The following is a 19870-nucleotide window of genomic DNA, read 5'->3' on the forward strand; positions in this document are numbered from 1 at the left end:
CAATATTTATTCTTTGTAGCACCTATACCTAATCTGATGCTATCTAATTTACCTGTTTATTATCTGTTATTCTTATTAGAAAGTTCTTGTCATGACAGTGGAACTTATCACTTCTTGGACCCTAACACTTGCAATACGTCCTGCCCAGAGTATCATATTTTGTGTCCGGAACTGTTCCAGATGCTAGGGATAAATAAATAAATAAATAAATAAATAAATAAATAAAGCAATGGTAATTGCCCTCATGAATTTTATATTCTAGTGAGAGACACCCACGATACATAAGATTAATAAGTAAAATAGATAGTCTATTAGATAGTGGTTAAGAGTTAAAGAAGATAAATAATCAAGCAGAGCAAGACAGATAGGATGTGTACATTTGTGGGGAGTGCGAAGGTGCCACTATCAGGATGGGCAAGGAAGTCCTCACTGAGAAAGTGACATTTGAGTCAAAACGTGAAGGAAGCAAGAGAGTGAGTCTTGTAGATAGCTGGGAAGAGCTTTCTAAGCAGAGGAAACAGCAATGGCAAATATCCTGAAGCAGAAGTGCACCTGGAGTTCTCTGGGAATGGTTTAATTTGTTTAGCGTCTGAAACCGCATGAGCCAGGGGGGAAAGAGGTGGGAGATGCAATCAGAGAGGAAAAGTGGGGGTAGAAGATGGGAACAGATAATGTAGAGTCTTGGAGGCCAATCAAGGGCTTTGGCTTTTACTCTTAGTGCAATGGGAAACGACCGGGAGATTTGACACAGAAAAGAGCCATGAGATCACTAATACAAGGGCAGAATCAGGGAGATCTACTGAGAGCCTACTGCAATGACTCAGGTGACAAATGATGGCGGCGCTCAATGGAAGAGTAACAGTGGGATGGGGAAAATGGTTGACTCTGGTCCTTGAAAATACTTGTTAAACTAATGAGTAATAAAAGGTTTCCCATCTCAACAGTGATGGCTAACACTTGGTTTAAACACAATATAGCCTGTTCATAAATTGAACAAAAGACATGTACAAAGATTTTTTATAGGCATTTTTTTAAGTTTATTAATTTATTTTGAGAGAATGCACGCACTAGTGCACTCGGGGATGTGGCAGAGAGAGAGAGGGAAAGAGAAGGAATCCCAAGCAGGCTCTGCATCATCATCACGGAACCCAATGCAGGGCTTGAACTCAGGAACCCTGAGATCACGACCTGACCCGAAGTTGGACGCTTCACCTACTGAGCCACCTAAGTGCCCCCAAAGATTTTTGAAATTAGATCAATAGATATTCTTTTAAATGTCCACAAGTAAACATTTCTACTTCTGTTAATATAAATTCAAGGAGTATTTATTTATAGACAGGTAACATTTACTTTTACAAGATACCAAATGGATTATGCATCTGGTTTATTTAGCATACATCTCCCTTTGAAAGTAATTCCGACAAGATGGTGGCATTTGTAGAAAAGTCAAGAAGAATATTTTTGTTTGGAAGGAAAAACAAATTAAACAAAGCTTGAGATCTGCTATTATTCTGTCTGCTTTGAACATAAGAGAGATGATAAATTTTTCATTTAAAATTCTAAATTAATAGTTTTATGAAAATGAAAATCCTTTTCCCGTCTGTAGTAAAGGTGTTTCTTTTAATTTATTTTTATTTTTAGCGTTTTTATCTGACACTTCCTAATTGCTTCTTCTGAATGAGTGTTAATATATTTTCACAGTGCTACTTGGCTAGATGTCATCCTTAGACACAGGCACTTGAGTTGTACCTTATGTTTGTTTACCAGTAGAACTGGTTTTGAATGATTCCGTAAATGAAGTTTATGTTCTGGAGCCATCCTCCAAAAAAAAAAAAAAATTCAGAACATGTGAAATTTCTTTCTTTTTTAAGGAAATTAATTAGCTTGTTGAAATTGCCTTATTGTGCTTTTTTGAGTTGGTTTACATTCAAATCGCTGTTTTCAGAACAGAAAAATCTGTGATTAGCTGGAGTTAAAAATCTAAACAAGAGATCCCCAAGCTCCAAATCATGTAAATTGTAATATCCCTGACAGTTTACAACTTCTTTCCCCCCAATGGGAATATCCTATGTGGTTTATTACAAGCCATCAAAGGCAGAGCTCTCAAAATCTACAATATGGTGTCTCAGTAGCCCTCACAAACCCTAGCTCAAGCTGACAGGTTGCAAAAAGTCAAACGCAAACAAAGGAAAACATATTTAATGTTTTCAAAATATGATGATGCACACAAATCACTCATATTCTGTAGACTCGGTGTCTATGTGTTGCTTCCGGCAGCTTTAGCGATGCTTGAGGCTATGGCACCCGTAACAGCACATTTTACAATCATCTAAAATGCACCGGCTTTTGATATCACCAATCACATTCTCTCTGGCGCACAGAGACAATCTTGTTTCCATTTCTAACAGATCTGTGGTCGCATTCGGGCAGTAAGGACACTATTATGAATAGAATAGAAAAAGAGGTCTTGTGTTTGTTTCCGAATTTTTGTGGAAGATATTGGATTGCCTTCTCTGACACAGTTCATAAACAAACTTGGCGAACATCAAAGGCTCTAGCATTACAACCTGCTGAGCCTAGATTACATACCTCAAAAGTAAATGTTACCTCAGTGAAAACTCTTCTGAAATGTAAAATCAAATAAAACTCACAGTGTCCAAATGGTTTCCTTAGAACTCAGGCGTCGTGTGTGAGAAATGTTTTTTACAACGATTTTACGATAATTGGATCATTAACCCTACATTTACTCAATTATGTGCAATCCCTAATTTGTTTGACACCAGTTTGTTTCCTCTCAGTTTATCTTCGCACGTATAGTCCTGCCACATGGGCTTCGGCCGTGGATATGGGAGATACTGGCTGTACTAGAAAAACAGAACTACAAATGCCCCTTTTATTGCCTTTAACATACACTGTACTATCCATGTTACAATACAGGTAAATTATTCTTTTTTAATTCTTTTTTAGTTTTTATTTTAGAGAGAGAGCATACGTGCAAGTGGGGAGAAGAGCAGAGAGAGAGACAGAGAGAGAGAGAGAGAGAGAGAGAGAGAATCTTAAGCAAGCTCCACGCCTAGCAGATGCGGAGCTCAATCTCATGACCCTGGGATCATGACCGGAGCTGAAATCAAGAGTCAGTCGCTCAACCAACTGAGTCACCCAAGCACCGCTAGATAAATTAATCTTGAATATGAAATTCAAAGATCGTATCACTAGCAGAGGTAGCCACTTACAAGCACATGGTTGGCCTGGTTGGCCTTCGTGAAGCCTTATTTCTAATGATTCCCATCTAACTGTTTTACTGATACACACACACACACACACACACACACACTGCATAAATGATTGACTAACTTCAAAACAAAGACAACATCAGAGTGAGAAAGATTCCGCCAAGAAATCCTGTTTAATATGTTTATTGGTACCCTCAAACAAAAATCCATAGCACTGAATTTTTCATACTTGCCCAGATGAACATGCATCTGTGAGAATGAGAATCTCTCCTGTGGGAATCCACAAAATCATGTTATATAGTATCCTTAATTATACATCCAACACAGTTATTTGGGAAGATTCCAAAAATCTGAAAGAATTTGAGAGAAAACATCTCTCAATTCTTAAACTTTGTTCAAAGTGACTCCAATTGCACACAACTGTAAATCTTCATGTAAATCATGTAAATCTTCACTGCTAATATTGACTGCTAATAAGTCTTCAGTCTCAGGCATTGTATACCTACAGTCCAATTTTATCGCCTCACTAGCCTGCTTCCTCAAGTGAAATTCACTGCTCCCTCACCTGTGACCTAGTAGGACTGACCTAATAATACATGAATCATGACAACTACTAGACTATATTATAATTACACATTATGTGTCTGTTTCCTCAGATAGCATGGGCTTCTTGAGGGCGGGGCATGTATTACTCATCTTTTATCTCTAGCACCTAGCATCATGCCTGGAACATAGTCAGTAGCTGATTATCGCTAAACGTTGATAATCTCAGGTCAAGTCACTTCCCTTGTATCTTAGTGGAAAACTACTATCTGAAAAACTTTGGTCTTTACCGGTGACATATTTTCAGAATGTGACTTACCACTGAAGATGCTACGACCTTATTATATTTGCATCACAATTTTATTAAAATGATAATTTGTGCAGAACCTCTAATGTTTGTGGTAAAAGTATTTAAAATCACATTCAAAATGATGTATTCCTATACACCTATTGGCATAGCTAAATACCTCAATACCTACTGGGACTCCTACATATTGCTGGTTGAAAGGCAAATGGAACAACCATTTCAGAAAAGTTTGTTGCTAAAAATTTTAACATATATTTATGATGCAATGCAGAGATCCCATTCGTAGATAGCTACACAAGAGAAATGAAAACGTATTTTCACACAAAACCTGTGTGCTAATGATTGGAGCAAACTTTCTCAGATCCTCAAAAACTAGAAGCAACCCAAATGTCCTCCAGGTTGCAAATGGATAAACAAATTGAGATAATCCATTCAGTGGAACTCAGTGATCCCTATAACAAAATGAATGAATCTCAAATGCAACATGTTGAGTGAAAGAAGCCAGTTGTAAAAGGCTACACCTTCTGTTATTTCATTTATATGACAATTAAGTTTCTATCTCTGCATAACAAATTACCACAAACTCAGCAGCTTAAAACACCCTCCCTTTATTAGGTCACGCTTCTGTATATCAGCAGTCAGATCAGGCTGATACTCAAGGTATCAGTTGGGCTGGGCTCTTACCTAGAGGTTCAAGGGAAGAAGCAACTTCCAAGCTCATTCAAATTGTTGGCAGAATTCAAGTCCTAATGATTGTAGTACTCAGGTGCTTATTTCCCTGCTGCCTGTCCATCAGGGATTGCTTTCAACTTCTAGGGGCCATGTTCAGGTTCTGTCCATATGGCCATCTTTATCAGAGGAGGTTTCAAATCTCTGCTTCAAATCTCTGATTCCTTTTCTGTTATCAGCTGGCAAAAATTCTCTGCTTTTAAAGAACCTATGTGATTATGTTAGACCCACCCATATCATGTAGCATAATTATGGGAGTTGTTATGGTCAGGGTTAAATGCCGTCTTAAAATTGTGTTCCCTACAACAACTTTCTGGAAAAGGAAAAACTGTAGGGAAAGAGAACAGATCTGTGGTGGCAAAAGGGTTAAATGTAGGGGAAGGGGCGGGCTACAAAGGGACAGCAAGAGAACATATTTTGGGATGAATGAAAACGTTCCATATATTGATTTTAGTGGTGGCTACCTGACTTTCTGAATTTTTCAATACTCTTAGAACTGTTCACCAAAAAGAGTGAAACTTACTGTTTGTTAACTTAAAAAATAAATTGAAGAAGAAAAAAATGAGATTAAAAGAAGTCTGTTCCTTCCAAGACTGAGCTACCTTAAATAAAAGAAGTCTGTTCCTTCCAAGACTGAGCTACCTTAAATATCATCTTAAGTGAATCTAAATCCATTATTTCTAACCTTGATCAACTTGGGTACTATCTAAAGGACAGAATAATCTGTTGTAACACATTTTTATTAGAAAACCTAATGACAAATTGGAAGGAGCCAGAGTCCTTCATGTACTTCTTCGTTTTATCTCACATTTTCACTAGGAAATTCTTGTTCAATTTTCAAAGCTTCCAATGAAGTCTTTCTTCAACTATTCCAACATCTGATTGCTCTGCTCTCTGAAAGTCATATAACACTTGACTTTATGTCATCTTTTTTTAAGTAATCTCTACACCCAACATGGGGCTCAACAAATAGCCATCAACTAATGAATGGGTTAAAAAAAGATGGAGTTTTATTCAGCCATCAAAAAGAATGAAATCTTGCTATTTGCAACAATGTGGATGGAGCTAGAAGATAGTATGCTAAGTGAAATAAGTCAGTCAGAGAAAGACACCATATGATTTCACTCATATGTGGAACCTAAGAAACAAAACAGAGGAACATATGGGAAGGAGGGGGGAAAGAAAAGAGAGGGAAACAAACCACAAAAGATTCTTTTTTAAAAAAAATTTTTTTTAATGTTTATTTATTTTTGAGACAGAGAGAGACAGAGCATGAATGGGAGAGGGTCAGAGAGAGAGAGGGAGACACAGAATCTGAAGCAGGCTCCAGGCTCTGAGCTGTCAGCACAGAGCCCGACACGGGGCTCGAACTCACGGACCGTGAGATCATGACCTGAGCCGAAGTCGGACGCCCAACTGACTGAGCCACCCAGGCACCCCAAACCACAAAAGATTCTTAATGATAGAGAACAAACTGAGCATTGATGGAGAGAGGTGGGCAAGGGATGGGCTAAATGGGTGATTGGCATTAAGGAGGGCACTTGTGATAAGCACTGAGTGTTGTATGTAAAGGGATGAATCACAGAATTCTACTCCTGAAACCTATATTGCACTGTACGCTACCAACTAAAATTAAAAAACAAAACAAAACAAAACATGGGGCTCAAACCCACAACCCCGAGATCAAGAGTCGCATTCTCTTCTTCTGAATGAGCCAGCCAGGTGCCCCGTTACCAATTGTTTCTTGTACTGGAAGGTTTTCTCCTGAATTTTGCTTAATTGCACCTCTGGCAATTAAGCCCTGAAGTCATACTGATTACTATAGGTCATACTATAAACCCTGAAGTCATACTGACTACTCTTCTTTTCTAATCTCACGTCCAGTCAGGAGTCAGGTCTTGTTCATTCTACCATGGACAGAGCTCCCATATTCCCTCGTTCCTTCCCACCATACTCCCTCATTCATGAATCCATTGCTTCTTGATTAGATCCTTGTCATAAATTCATGTTCACTTTCTGTTTTCCATTTCCAGGCATTCTACTTATTAGGTTTTTTTCTGCTACCAATTTAACCTTGTTAAATGACTGCCCCAATTAATTCTCTTCCTCAGAAATTTCAACACCATCCTTCATACACTCTCCTGATTGAATAAAGTCCAGTCTCTCTGATGTTGACATTTATGGTTCTCCCAAGTCTGGCAGAAGTCTTCCTTTTTAGATTTTTCCCTTTGTATATGACATACAATGAGAAGATTTTACTGAAAACAGGCCCCAATATTTTAACTGTATCCATGCTGTTTTCTCAATCCTGCATAACACATCCATTGCAATCTGCTGCTTTATTTTCAAGGCCCCAATGAAATAAAATTCCTTCTCAGAAGTCCTCCCTAGGGTCTCACCACTCTCAACTAAAGTGAATCTCTTTCTTTTTAATATTCACAGCATTTTCCCTTGAAGATATTAAAAACACTCTATAGGTTATATACTACATTAAATTTTTGTAGTTGTGTTATTTCTTTTTATCTATGAGTCACTAACATTCCTCAGAAATGAAATTAAAGGATTGTTGAATGGATTAAAGTATGAATTTGTAGCAATTAATTATTGTACAACTAGTGTTCCCTGGTGGAAGCAGAAGAGATAACAAACAAAGTTCCAATTGGGTTAAATTAACCAAAAGGAGAAGTGAGGCACCACTACCGTCCCACAGTATATGGTTTAGTCAGAGATTAAGAATATATGGCAATATACCGTTGTGTATTGTGTACTCACACTTAGGCCAGACACAAGGCATGACCTCTGCCTGGGCAAAGATCAGACACAGAAACCCAGGGCTGGAGATGGGCATGGTCTTTGTCTACGAATTTAGGTGAAATTGGATGAAGAACAAACAATGTGGTTTAATATCATCTCAGTGGAGGAGAGTCTTCATCTGTAAATATGAATAAATGGAGGTGGAGTATATTTGGTAACCTTTCCTCACCTAATTGGCCTCATCCTTTCCCCTAGATGTTTCTAAGCTCAGAGAGGCAGGAGCTACAGTTTTGTAGTAGATGGATGTCTCCAGTAAGAAAAGAAGGGCAAGTTAATTACCAACCATCAGAAAAGGATGTTAAAGTAAAAATCTTTCTTTCTTAGCTTTAGCTGAGACCCCAAACATAGAGAATAAACATTATGCGTGCTGAGAACTCCAGAATGGGGGACTAGACCACGCAAGACCTACAAAAGAAGGTGGTGAAGAACCCATCTTCTAATTCTGAATTTAACACTGTCCTTGAGGATATTTCCAGATTGGAGAGGCCAAGAAAAATGACTGTTTCTGGAGAAAGAATTTCTCTGGGGAAAATTATTGAATTTTCCCTTGCCCATAACGAAGGGATTGGGATAGAAGGGACCACTTTCATAGCGTTAACAATGTGTCTTCTTGTATCAGATGGCATTTGACCTGCACATGGGAAAGTAAAAAGCTAAAGCCTATGACTGGAAATATCTGTGCAGCTGGTGAGCAAAGACAAATGATGACATTGAGAGAAATGGCAATTTCCGTCTTCATTTGGCAGAAACGAAGGCACAAGTTTCCCATGGGCCAAATGTGGACCATGTGAAAGGGAGTCAGACTCAAGCCAGCCTGAAAAGGACTTTCCCAAGTGAGATGCCTGGCGTGACAGCAGAGCCTCTTCAGTGAGAGTCTGTGTGCCATGGACCGCCCATGCTCTGAGGATGGCAGTTGTTAGCAGCTAGCCAAATGGAAACCTCACCATATGAGATCATTGCAACCAGAGCATCTCAACAAGGTATTCTCGAAATAATCCATAAAATTACGCTCTGGGAGAATCAGAATTAGGAATCTAGGGTGTCCTTCCTAAGAACAACATCATTGGATTAAGTTAATATTGTCAAATAAGATCTTTACTATGGCTAGCTTCTCCTTTTCCTCACTCCATCTGTAAGAAGGATTAGAAACCTCAGCTAGCAAGGGGAGCAGATACAGGAGGGAGGTGTTAGGGATAAGTAACAAAGATGGAGCCGGCCATGTTCTTCCTCTTCTTGCCCAATGCCTAAAGCAATACCAAGCTGGCAAGAAGAAAGAACTTTGACTTTATGTGAAATTCATGTCATATTTAATGTTACCATGAATGGGACCTTTTCATAATACCTGTGAGTCCTTGATTTTACCCAAACTGACTAGAGGACTTACTACCTAAGGATGTCCAGGGAAAGTAATGGTACTTGCTTGAAATTTCATCCAAGGAGCAGAGAAGAACAAGGCTGGAGAAGAGGTTTGAAAGATTAAGGTGAGGATGGCAGGGAGTGGAAGGAGTAGGGAGAAGGAAGGCAGCGTTGAATTCTGGCTGCACCCTGTGGATTCTCCCTCTTTCAAGGTGCTAGTTACGCTGCAGGAGATGACAGGCCGATTAATCAAAGGAATATACAGTGGAAGGCAATCATTCATACACCTTTAAGTGCAATTTCACATCTCCATATCTTTCCATAGACCACGTTTACTGATAATTATGCTTCCTTAATAAAGAATTTAAGGTGGGGGAAAAAAAGGTATTGATCACATTAGTCATACTTGGGGAAATAGTAACCACTGCCTGGAGAAAATTGTGCTCCTTGATATGCTACAAAACAGGCAAATGCACTCATATAAAAAATGACAAAATTCTTAACTGGAGTGCTCATGATTGTTTGAAATAGCCATACACAACTTTCACATCTTCTTTTTCAAGCAGAAGCAAGAAGTGTAAAATTTAATGTTTCCTTTCTATAGTCTTAAAACATTTCCATGATATTTATTTTATTTCCTTTAGGTATCCAGTGCCCTCCTACTTTCTAATATCCAGGTCCCAGAGAAACAACAAAGAAACCTTTCTGGCAAACATTTTTGTCTTAACTTTTCCAATTAGTGAAATAAAGCATTGAAACCTTTTATTACTGAAATTGTGAACTCGATCATTTTTTTTTTTTTTTTTTTGCTTTTAGAAAACAGTTGAGAGGGAAGAAATCACTTGGTGGTGGGGGGCGGGGGGTGGTGTTAAGTGAAACCTTCTTATTGCCCCTAAAACTTAATGATGTCCATGTTGACCCTGAAAGAAAAATTATATTTTTGACATTTAATAGCATGTAAAAGGTGAGGTCAGAAAACTAGAAATTCAGATCCCGCACCTCACAATTACCAATCTAATTGGTTTACAAACTTTAATTTCATTTTCTTGTGGCAAGGGATCATGACTGATATTTTCTTACCACAATTCTTAGAAATTCCTTTCTTTCACAAATATTCATTGAGTGATTTTTATATTGCAAGCACTTCTCTGACCATTTGTCATTCTTATATGTGTTGTGTAGTCAACTGGGTCTGACACTAAAGAGACTCTGGGTAATTAAACAACATTTCTTTTTATATTTTTTCTCCCAATCTAGTGTACTAGAACTGGTACTAATCTCTAATACAAAACTTTCCAATGGGCTCAGCCTGATTTTGGGTCAACTTTGAACATCAAGGTCCTAGCTATGGCTTGGGACTTTATTCTAGGACAAATACAGGGTGACTCCAAGAATTTAGGGCTGGACTGCAGTTGACTATCCAAGAAAGAATCCACCCAAGTTTCACTGTTTTTTTCGAAGATCCTATTAAATAACAAATTTTACCATATTCTGACCTTGAATAAATTACCAAATCCAGATCTGGATTGTTGCCAGTTTGACCTCAGAGAGTTATGAGTGAGCAGTTAGGGCTGGCATGGCAACAAAAAGAAAATATGCCTTGCTAAATTTTCTTTCTTGTACCCAAATCCTTTTTTGTTATACATATGGCTCCAGTGGGAGTAATTACAATGGGTCCAATGTCATCCTTGAATGAACTATGCAAGACCTAGTCTTTATATGTTCCATAAAGCACCTGGCATTTTGTGAGCATTTAAGAAGTGTTTAATGATGCAACAATGGCAACTAAGAATCTAAACCTTGGTTTCCTGTGGCTATGGTAATCTAAGTGGAACTCTGCTATGACAAAGGAAGAGGAAACATCACTTCGGTTACTTTATTACAGCCTATTATCCCATCTGATCTGTTTATTAGAAATCCCCACACTCTATTTTACTTTAAAAAGCACTTGGAACACAATTTTGTTTTGAGAATAAAACAAGCTCATCTTCTCAGAGCTCACAAGTATCTATAATGCTCTCATTAAACCTTATTGAATATGATGAGATTTGCAAGGGGTGAAGGAATGTTACATGACACTAGACTTTGGCTAGTTGCATATACAATGAAACTTAGGAAATATAGAAAATCAAACTTTTCTTTTATTACTAAAATATATTTGTAAGAAGAGGATTCCAGAAGCCTTGTTGGTAAAATGACCACCATCAGGTAATACACAGAAAGTAGCAAATTCAAAGGACCACATGATCATTTTTCTTCCACAGGGGAAAAAAAAGTTTCCATTTTTAACTTGACACAAATAACTTACACTCACGAATTCTTAGAGGTGGGAGAATATTAGAGATTCTGTAGCCCAAGTCTAGGACCCGGCATGTATAAGATTATTTGGTTTAACAACATTGCTTTCATTAGATATTAAATGTGGGTCTTAGATTCAGAGGGTCATATTCATATTTTTAAAGGTCAACACCAGCCAAATCATCAAAAAAAAAAAAGACCCCAGAACAGATAAAACAAAGGATGGAGGGAAGAGACTGAGAAAGCAACTCAGAAAGAAAAATAAAATTGTCAAAGAAATGGCTCCAAAGTCAAAGAGAACTCCCATCTCTCTCCTCCTCCCCCCACTTTTAAGAAGATTTCACTTTATCTAAAGAGTAAAGCACATGCTTTTAGATCCAAGGGTACCTGGTTCAAATCTCAGCAGGGGCAGATTTCTCACAAACTAAAAAGGCACTCTCCCTATTAAAGGTGCTGACTTAATACAGTTATATGGACCATTACTGTACAGGATGGGGATTCACAAACTATTTTCTAAATGGGGCCTTTTTGTGCATGTACAGTAATTCCTATAGAAGCCTTTTACAAATAAAAAAAGGAAAAAATGTGGAGGAAATCTAAGAACCCATGATTTGAGCCTTTAATAACTATTGGTGTATTAGAGACAGCCATCTGCAGTAATATAGCAGATCAGGTCTTCCTGGAAATGACCTGAAAAAGCATTCTAAGGATAAAAGCTTAATATTTGTGCAGACGTCAGATGCCTAGAAAAGATGAACAAAATACACCTTGAAGTTTGGCCTCAATGGTGGACCTCAAAATGCATGCTTTCCACGGAACTCCATTTCAACAGGAAGTGGCACTCAAACAGTTCCTCAGTAAAGACTATTTTGCTTGAGATTTCCACAAGAAGACTTCGTTGAGTAAATTTTTTACATGACACCATAACTTGACGGCTGAAAATCTTCCTTACCAGTGAAACCATGAAAAAGTCATGTGGTAAACATTCTATCTAATCCACCTTATGAAAGAACTCTGAGGAAATGGTTAGAAATCTGCTTCTACCATAAATTTATATATGGAGAGCTAGCCTTATTTGGTTCCGCATATTTGTGATCATTTATATCACTCTCCTGACAACATCATTATTCAGAATAATACTGAATTTTGAAAATACTTCCTTCCTCACCAGTTTCATTATTTGTACTTCTCTGGGACCTACTGGAATGGAAATAATTGCAAATTTGGGCAGAGAGTCCAAAATATGAGTGACCCAACATATGAACAGTCCTTGCAAAAACAGGATTTCTTTCTTACAGAATAAATCTGAGCACTGGGTCAATATTTCAAGTAATAGACTTTGGAGAAAGTAATTTATTTTTTAAAAATTTTTCAATGTTTATTTTTGAGAGAGAGAGATAGACAAAGTGTGAGCACGGAAGGGGCAGAGAGAGAGGGAGACACAGAATCTGAAACAGGCTCTTGGCTCTGAGCTGTCAGCACAGAGCCTGACATGGGGCTTGAACTCACGAACTGTGAGATCATGACCTGGGCTGAAGTCATACGCTTAACTGACTGAGCCACCCAGGAGCCCCTACACCCAGAATTTTATGAATCTTATCTTTATTCTACTGGCTTCAAATGACAAAAAAAATGAAACAAAATTTAAACGCCCAACTGATTTAAAGAAAAGATGTAGAAAGAATGGTTGTTGGTTTTCATGAGTAATAAAAAGAACTGGTTTGGGAGCAAAGCTGGATCCAGAAGTTTGAAGGATGATATCAGAAGTCAGCCTGCTTTTCCCTACCTCTCATGGGGTCTTCTCTTTAGGCTGGCTCCTCTCTCAGGCAAGCACCCCTCTTGGTTCCACAGGAAGGCTGTCAGCACCTGCAAGGTTGCACACATCTTCGCAAGTTCATATCCTATGGCAATAGCTATTCCCTTCCCTTCAATGTTGCAACCCCCTCTTGAAAACTCAAGAAAGCCTTGATTGTTGTTTAATCGAACTGGCCTAGATTTAAATGAAAAAAAAAATGTACAGGGATTTCCTCTGATTTTAGCCAGTGGAGACAAAAGAAAACCATGGGATTTCTTATGAGTTTGACCAAGAGGGTGACCAAAGGACATTCTTTTGGTTTCAAATGTCTTTTGCATAACAACTTTTGACTCACTCAATTCTGACCTGGAGTATATCCAGAGGTACACATACACACACACACACACACACACACACACACTCACACATACACACAACAAAATCGTACAATTTTGAAAACAGACTGAGCAATAATGTAGGGTCAGAATCTGGAAACAATTTTAACCAAGTATAAAGCTACTGAATCCTGATAAAAGTAGAATCTTGATAACATAAAAAGTAGAAGACGCATAGCCGATCCCCAACAAACATGAATAAATGAATGAATGAAGTCATTCGACAGAAGAAAAATGAGGTGAGTGGTGCGTCATGGAAGCTGACAGAAGAAACTTCTCATGAAGGCAAAGAAAATATATTTAATGCTTTGGGTGTATTAAAAGTGAAAGTGGCTTTTTCCTTGGCAAGAGGGCAGAGTACAACTTGACTACTTGCATTGCACACTTTTTGGATCCACATCTAGTCTTTCTGTTGCTCAAGTTTCTGTCCATGGGAGAGATAAATAATGAAAAAGAATTATTACAAAGGAAATAGGATCTTCTTAATGTTACCAACATGACAGACTTTGCTATGGATGTATACAAAAAGCTTTCTTCTGATGATATTCCACATGCTTTGACAGAAAAAAAGGACCACAGTTGTTGCACAGCTGAAACACCTTCAGGGAGAAACTAAACCGATTTTGAAGATGTTGGAAGATCCAGAAACTACAAGGCAAATGCCATCAACCAGACATGGTCAAATGCTGCTTGACCAACTGATGGACAAGCATGGCAAGAATATTTAGATACATTCTAAATATGCAGAATTCCAAATGCATGTGGGAATTACTCTGGAGCAGCAGAACATCTTTACTTCTTTAGAGTATTGGTTCCAGCAAACACAGAAATGCTTTGAGTTCATTATGGCAGAAAACTGGCCTCTGAAATCTTAATGCAGAATTGGGATGCAGCTATGGAAGGTCTTACATGCTTAAAAGAGATCATTGATAATTTTGTGAGATCTTAATTTTGGTCTCCTCAGTAATGAACATGGCTCATCCACTGGTCTTTATGTGTTGCCTTCGACCACCCCAAAAGGTGTGATAACATGATCGATCTCTTCCTTTACCAGTCACACTATCTTAATGCAATTCAGACCATTTGTCCACATATTTGACTACAGTTGTCATAACAAACAAAAATGTTCAAAAATGCCAGCAGGTGCTAAAAGATCTGATTAAAGTCATTCAGCAGGAGTCTTACACATATACAGACACAGACTCAATTACAGAATTTGTTGAATGCTTATATGTTAACTACAACTTTGATGGGGCTCAGAAAAAGCTGAAGGAATGTGATTCAGTACTTGTGAATGACTTCTTGGTGGCTAGTCTTGAGGATTTCATTGAAAATGCTCATCTCTTCGTATTTAAGACTTTTTTTCATATCCACTAGTGTGTCGGCATTAACATGTTGACAGGCAAACTGACCACGACTCCAGAAGAAACTCAAAGGCGGATTGTAAATTTGATTAGAAATGCAAGTTTGGATGCCGAGACTGATTCTAAATTAGGTCATATGGTTATGGGTAACAATGTAGTCTCACCCTATCAGTGAGTGATTGAAATGACCAAAAGCCTTTCATTTAGAAGGCAGATGTTGGTCAAAAATATTGAGAAGAAACTTAATCAGAATAGTAGGTCAGAGGCTCCTAACTAGGCAACATAGGACTCTGGCTTCTGCTGAAGAACTATATAAAGACAAGATGAAAAAACTATAAAAATAAAGATGAAATAATAAAACCATTATATAAAGGGTGATATACATTTAGAAACAATATATTGAGTATGCATTTGGGGAAATTTGAATAAAATAAGCTGTTTCTTTTGTTTGTTTTTTAAGTGAAAGTGAGTTTGGGAAGCTATAAAAAAAAAGCCTGGATAAAAAAAAATCAAATCAGATACTAAATAACATTCTGTCCTGATTAATATTTAGTTATGGTTTGAAAATTTTAAATCTGTAAAATAATTCATCCATCAATTTAGCAAAGAAAACAATTATTGAGCATTTATGTCTGATACCATGACACGCACTTGGGATAAAAAATGAAATCAGGTACCAGCTTATCTGGGTATCTCTACTAAAAACAGCAAGCAGGTGAAGGTGAGAATCAGTAGAGTAGGAAAAAGTCAAGAGAGTTTGCTAGACTTGAGTGGCTAAGTTCAAGGCATACCGAGTGCTGAGTGAGGGGTCAGGAATAACTTAGGGAAAATTAAACAATTGACCCCAAAAGAGAGCTGACCACGTTCATTTCACAATAAGAAATCAATAGAATGCTTCTATACATACAGCAAGAGTGGAGTTGAGGGTGACACCTAGGAGACAGATGTGGACAAATGTCTGGGCCAGGGGAGATGAAATAAGGTACTTGAATAGGATGATGTTATCAAGAAAGAATCTCAGCATGGTGGGTCAGTTTCTAGACACATTTCAAATATTGCCCAGTGAAGCTCAAAAATTTCTTCCAGATGGTCTGCCTAACATGTCTACCATTATATTTATTCTTTGACTTATTGGATTAATAATTATTTAATAAACTCTGTTATTAATTTTTGCAAGACTCACTAAAAGGAGCCTTGAAGTCTAAAGAAGTGGTTTTCTACTAGCCCATGGGATAGCCATGTTTTCTAAAAAGATCTTTGCTCTCATCAAAAGAAGGTGGAGTTTGGTTTGGGGAGAACAATGCTTTAAGACTGGATAATTCAAGAGTTTATAATCCAATAATATTTAATTTCAGAATTCCAAAACATAACACAGAGCATTTTAGCCATAAAATTGCTCTGAGCCTCACATGCCTCAGCTGTATAATACAGATAATGGATACATCACAAGGTCATTGGGAAAATTAAATGACATGATATATGGGAAACCATAGTACAATACACAGCATTGTATAAACTCATTTCTTAAAGTTTTGTTTTGGCCTCATTTCCTAAGTATACGCTAAAAAATCCTCATGTTTGTCTTAGTTTCAATAATTCCTATTTAAATTTTCTGGTAGTCATAAAAAAGTCCTGGCAGTGAACTTCTCAAGTGGTTGAAGTCACTTGACCTTTAGCCTCCTGCTTTAAAAAAATCTCTCAAGAGATATGTTTAATGGCCCAGAAATATACTGCCTGTCATGTCCTATTGCCTAATTAATGGCCAACTAAGAGGCCCTGTATGGACTGCCCCGAAGTAATTGTGAACTGATCTTGTACTCAAGGAAATGAATTGGCTCCACGACATCAGCACTGTCATAGAGCATTTACTGTATTTAAATTTCCACAACCCTTAGAACAGACAGAGCATGCAAGGGCTGGTTAACTGAGCATACAAACATCGGCTGAGCGGATAAAAAAAAAAGTCACGTTGCTCACTGTGCCAGACAGAGAATCATACATTATTGGTTTCTGAAAACCCCTTGAATCAACTAAAAACCTACCAAGTAAGCATTTTTATTTTAGCCATGTTTGTGATAGAAGTCACTGAATTCTTTTAATCATAATTAGAAAAAACAAAACAAAACAAAACTTGTGGTTTGAAATTGTTCCGTTTGAAGGTAAATGAAACTCTGGAGAATGGGAAGCAAATATATTGTGAAAGTTCATGATTTGAAATGGGTGGTAGAAAGTATATATCCCCAAATCAGGGAAAAACTGGGGGTCTTTTAAATTCTTTTTTCTTTCCAGAGAGAGAGAGAGAGAGAGAGAGAGCAGTAGGAACTAACTTGCTGGTAAAATGCCACCAAGTAATTCTGGATCTTTCCTAATGACTAAAAAGTATTTAAGATTAAATATGAAAGTTAATCTCAGGGTGTCTAGTCTGTTCATCTGTAAAGAATTCAGATCACTAGTATTTAGAGATTCATTGGAGTATCCTCAAAGTAACATTTTCAGTATTCCTGTGAGGCTGTGACATTTTTAGCTTTAAAAAGGTACTTTAAGCCACTTTGGGAGGGGGAAAAGTGTCCAGATGGATCCCTCAACTTGAAAGCAACCATCCCCTTAGCTGGGCTCCTGGAAAGGAAGGGAGAAAAAAAAAAGGAGGGAGAAGTAATTGGCACGTAAAGATACGAGAAAAAGAAAGATCAATGAAAGGAGAAAAATAGGGAGAGGACTGGATAAACAAGCCAGGATTACTTAAAATCCCTCAGATTTGGGAAAACAGAGTCAAAGCTCGAAGGATGAAGAAGCAGTGCCACGGGGCTACGTTTAAATCAAAACGCTATCTTTTTAAAATGAGATGATTAAAAAAAAAAAACATTAAACTAATTCCTAATTTCGTCTTTGCGTAATGACACTCTTCCCATGTCCTCATCTTGATGCCCCCTGTGAAAACACCACATCTACTAATGAGGGTAAACGGGCATAGCATGTGACCAGCACGTGACCAGCATGTGACCAGGAGTGTTAACAGTTCTGTGGCAGTTACTCAGAGGCAACTGCAGAATACATTTATTTAGGACACCACACAGCCCTAGGGTGAGTGTTTGCTTTATAGTCTTGGCTTCTCCGCCTGACCCCTATCCGGGTTGCCAAGAGTAACATCATTCAATTTGTAATTCAATGTTTCACCAACAACGTTCGTGTTTTGTAGACACACAGAAGACAGAAATCTTTGAAACCAAAAGGTGCCTGAATTAATGGAGCTGACATGCAGCCAGCAGTAAACGGCAAAGGACCAATGAAAACAATCACCGTGTCCCGTGTCAATTCTGTTTCCAGGTAACTTTGCCTTCCTGCCTGCCACGTGGATTTTGTATCATCCTTAAGTTGCTCTAATATTGAAACGTGAAATTTGGAGGATTTGAAATAAATGTAGCTAAATGGAACTTTTGGATGAAGGGCCTCTGGTTTGTTCAGATCTGTTAAAGTAATAGGGAAAGGCACAAAGGATCAAGGCAAGAAAGGCCCCAATCTTTGTTCGATGAGTGATAAAACAGCATTACTTGGGGAAAATTGGCCTGACCTTCACCTGCATGATGCTTCCGCTGCCTCAGTAATTCTTGCTTTGCTCTGATTAGGTAAAGATTGCCCCTTTCCCTGCAGGAAAAGTCAAAGAACAAAAAGGGGAAAAATTCTTGACTTAACTATAAAGAATTTATTTTTTTAATCACAGTTGGGCTTATCCAAGCCAGTTTCTAATCTTATTTTTTTAGGCTTAAAAAAAAAAAAAGAAACCTATCTTTTAAAAGAAATTCTTTGGATCATTTTCTTTATAATCCGTAGTCTAGATCTCAACTCACATTTCTTGGATGTATTAAGAAAAAAAAAAAAAAACTCTTCCTCGCTTGAAATGATAGCTTTTTCCATTTCTTTTAGGCTCTCGTCTAAGCTCTGCCAGGAATGGACGGAAGGGAGAAAGACATAGGCCCTCTCAGCTGGCTGGAACAGCAAGCAAAATGCATCAGTTGGCAGAATCCTGCCAATGTTCCAAGGAAACCTGAAGCGGGTTCCCACCCCCACCCCTCCATGGATGCCCGTGGAAGACAGAGCTCCATGGAACCATGATATTAAGTTGCAGACTCTGCCTGTTCGTATAGACCAGAGCTTTTCTGTGACATTACTGTCAAACAGCCCCCTGTGTGACTAATATTTTTAACAGCATGCTATTTAAAATTTGACAAGGATATAATAATTCATTCTTCAGATAGTCAACATACTATGAGAGTAAGTCATGTCTTCAAAGTATCTTTCAAAGGGGCTATTAAAAGTAGGTTAAAGTTTTCCCCCTACAGCATGCAATTTCATTTTGGCTTTACCACTTCAACCACATAAAATTAAATTTTGACTTGAGAGTGACCTACTGAAAATTAGATGGAAAAATAAGGGGAAAGATTTAAATTACTGATTCAAAGGAAACTAACATGTCTGTCTGCAATTTAGCATACAGTTTGCTGAGCCTTCCGAGAATCTTGTTTCTGGTAGTCACTATTTTCCTCTTAGGATTCAGATTGTATTTTTAATGGAAATGTTGTAGAACTTAATGGAATGTAATATCTTGTGATATATAGACTTAAGGCAACACAGGAAAGAATTAGCCACACATATTTTCTGCCATAATCCTCCTCTCTACTCCCAGCCTTCTTGTAACCTGTGATCTAGCCACCCAAATCAACTAGACATTCTCTCAAATAAACTTATGCTCTCTAAAGCTCTGATAAAGTTGTTACCTGCTGGTCCTTCTCCTTTGAAATTCTTCACCAGCAATCAAGATTTATTCTACATTGTTATAAAAATAAGGTGATTTCGAAGGTTTCACTTTTGGAAGGGGATACGGCAATAGGCATTGATGTGATTGTCCTAACAAAAGTAGAATGTGTTTAGAGAAGACTTTCAGACATTTACTACAGAACTATATGGAGAATATTGCACTGAGGCCCATGGGAATCACAAAAATGACGTAGGATATTTCACAAATGGATTTTTGGTATCTT

The 19870-nt window shown here is 37.8% G+C and overlaps 1 long non-coding RNA gene and 1 pseudogene across 1 annotated transcript; both read left to right on the plus strand.

Moving 5' to 3' along the window:
- The window catches only part of LOC106975174 (eukaryotic translation initiation factor 3 subunit E-like), a 98058-nt pseudogene extending 82879 nt beyond the window's left edge, over nucleotides 1-15179 (plus strand).
- A 2556-nt stretch (nucleotides 15180-17735) lies between these two features.
- Nucleotides 17736-19611, plus strand: LOC128315066 (uncharacterized). Its single transcript, XR_008297434.1, has 3 exons — nucleotides 17736-17915; nucleotides 18031-18158; nucleotides 18756-19611. It is a non-coding gene; the product is annotated as an uncharacterized LOC128315066 (long non-coding RNA).
- Nucleotides 19612-19870: the final 259 nt, after the last annotated feature.

The sequence above is a fragment of the Acinonyx jubatus genome, chromosome C2 (assembly GCF_027475565.1).
Source record: "Acinonyx jubatus isolate Ajub_Pintada_27869175 chromosome C2, VMU_Ajub_asm_v1.0, whole genome shotgun sequence".
Classification (NCBI taxonomy): domain Eukaryota; kingdom Metazoa; phylum Chordata; class Mammalia; order Carnivora; family Felidae; genus Acinonyx; species Acinonyx jubatus.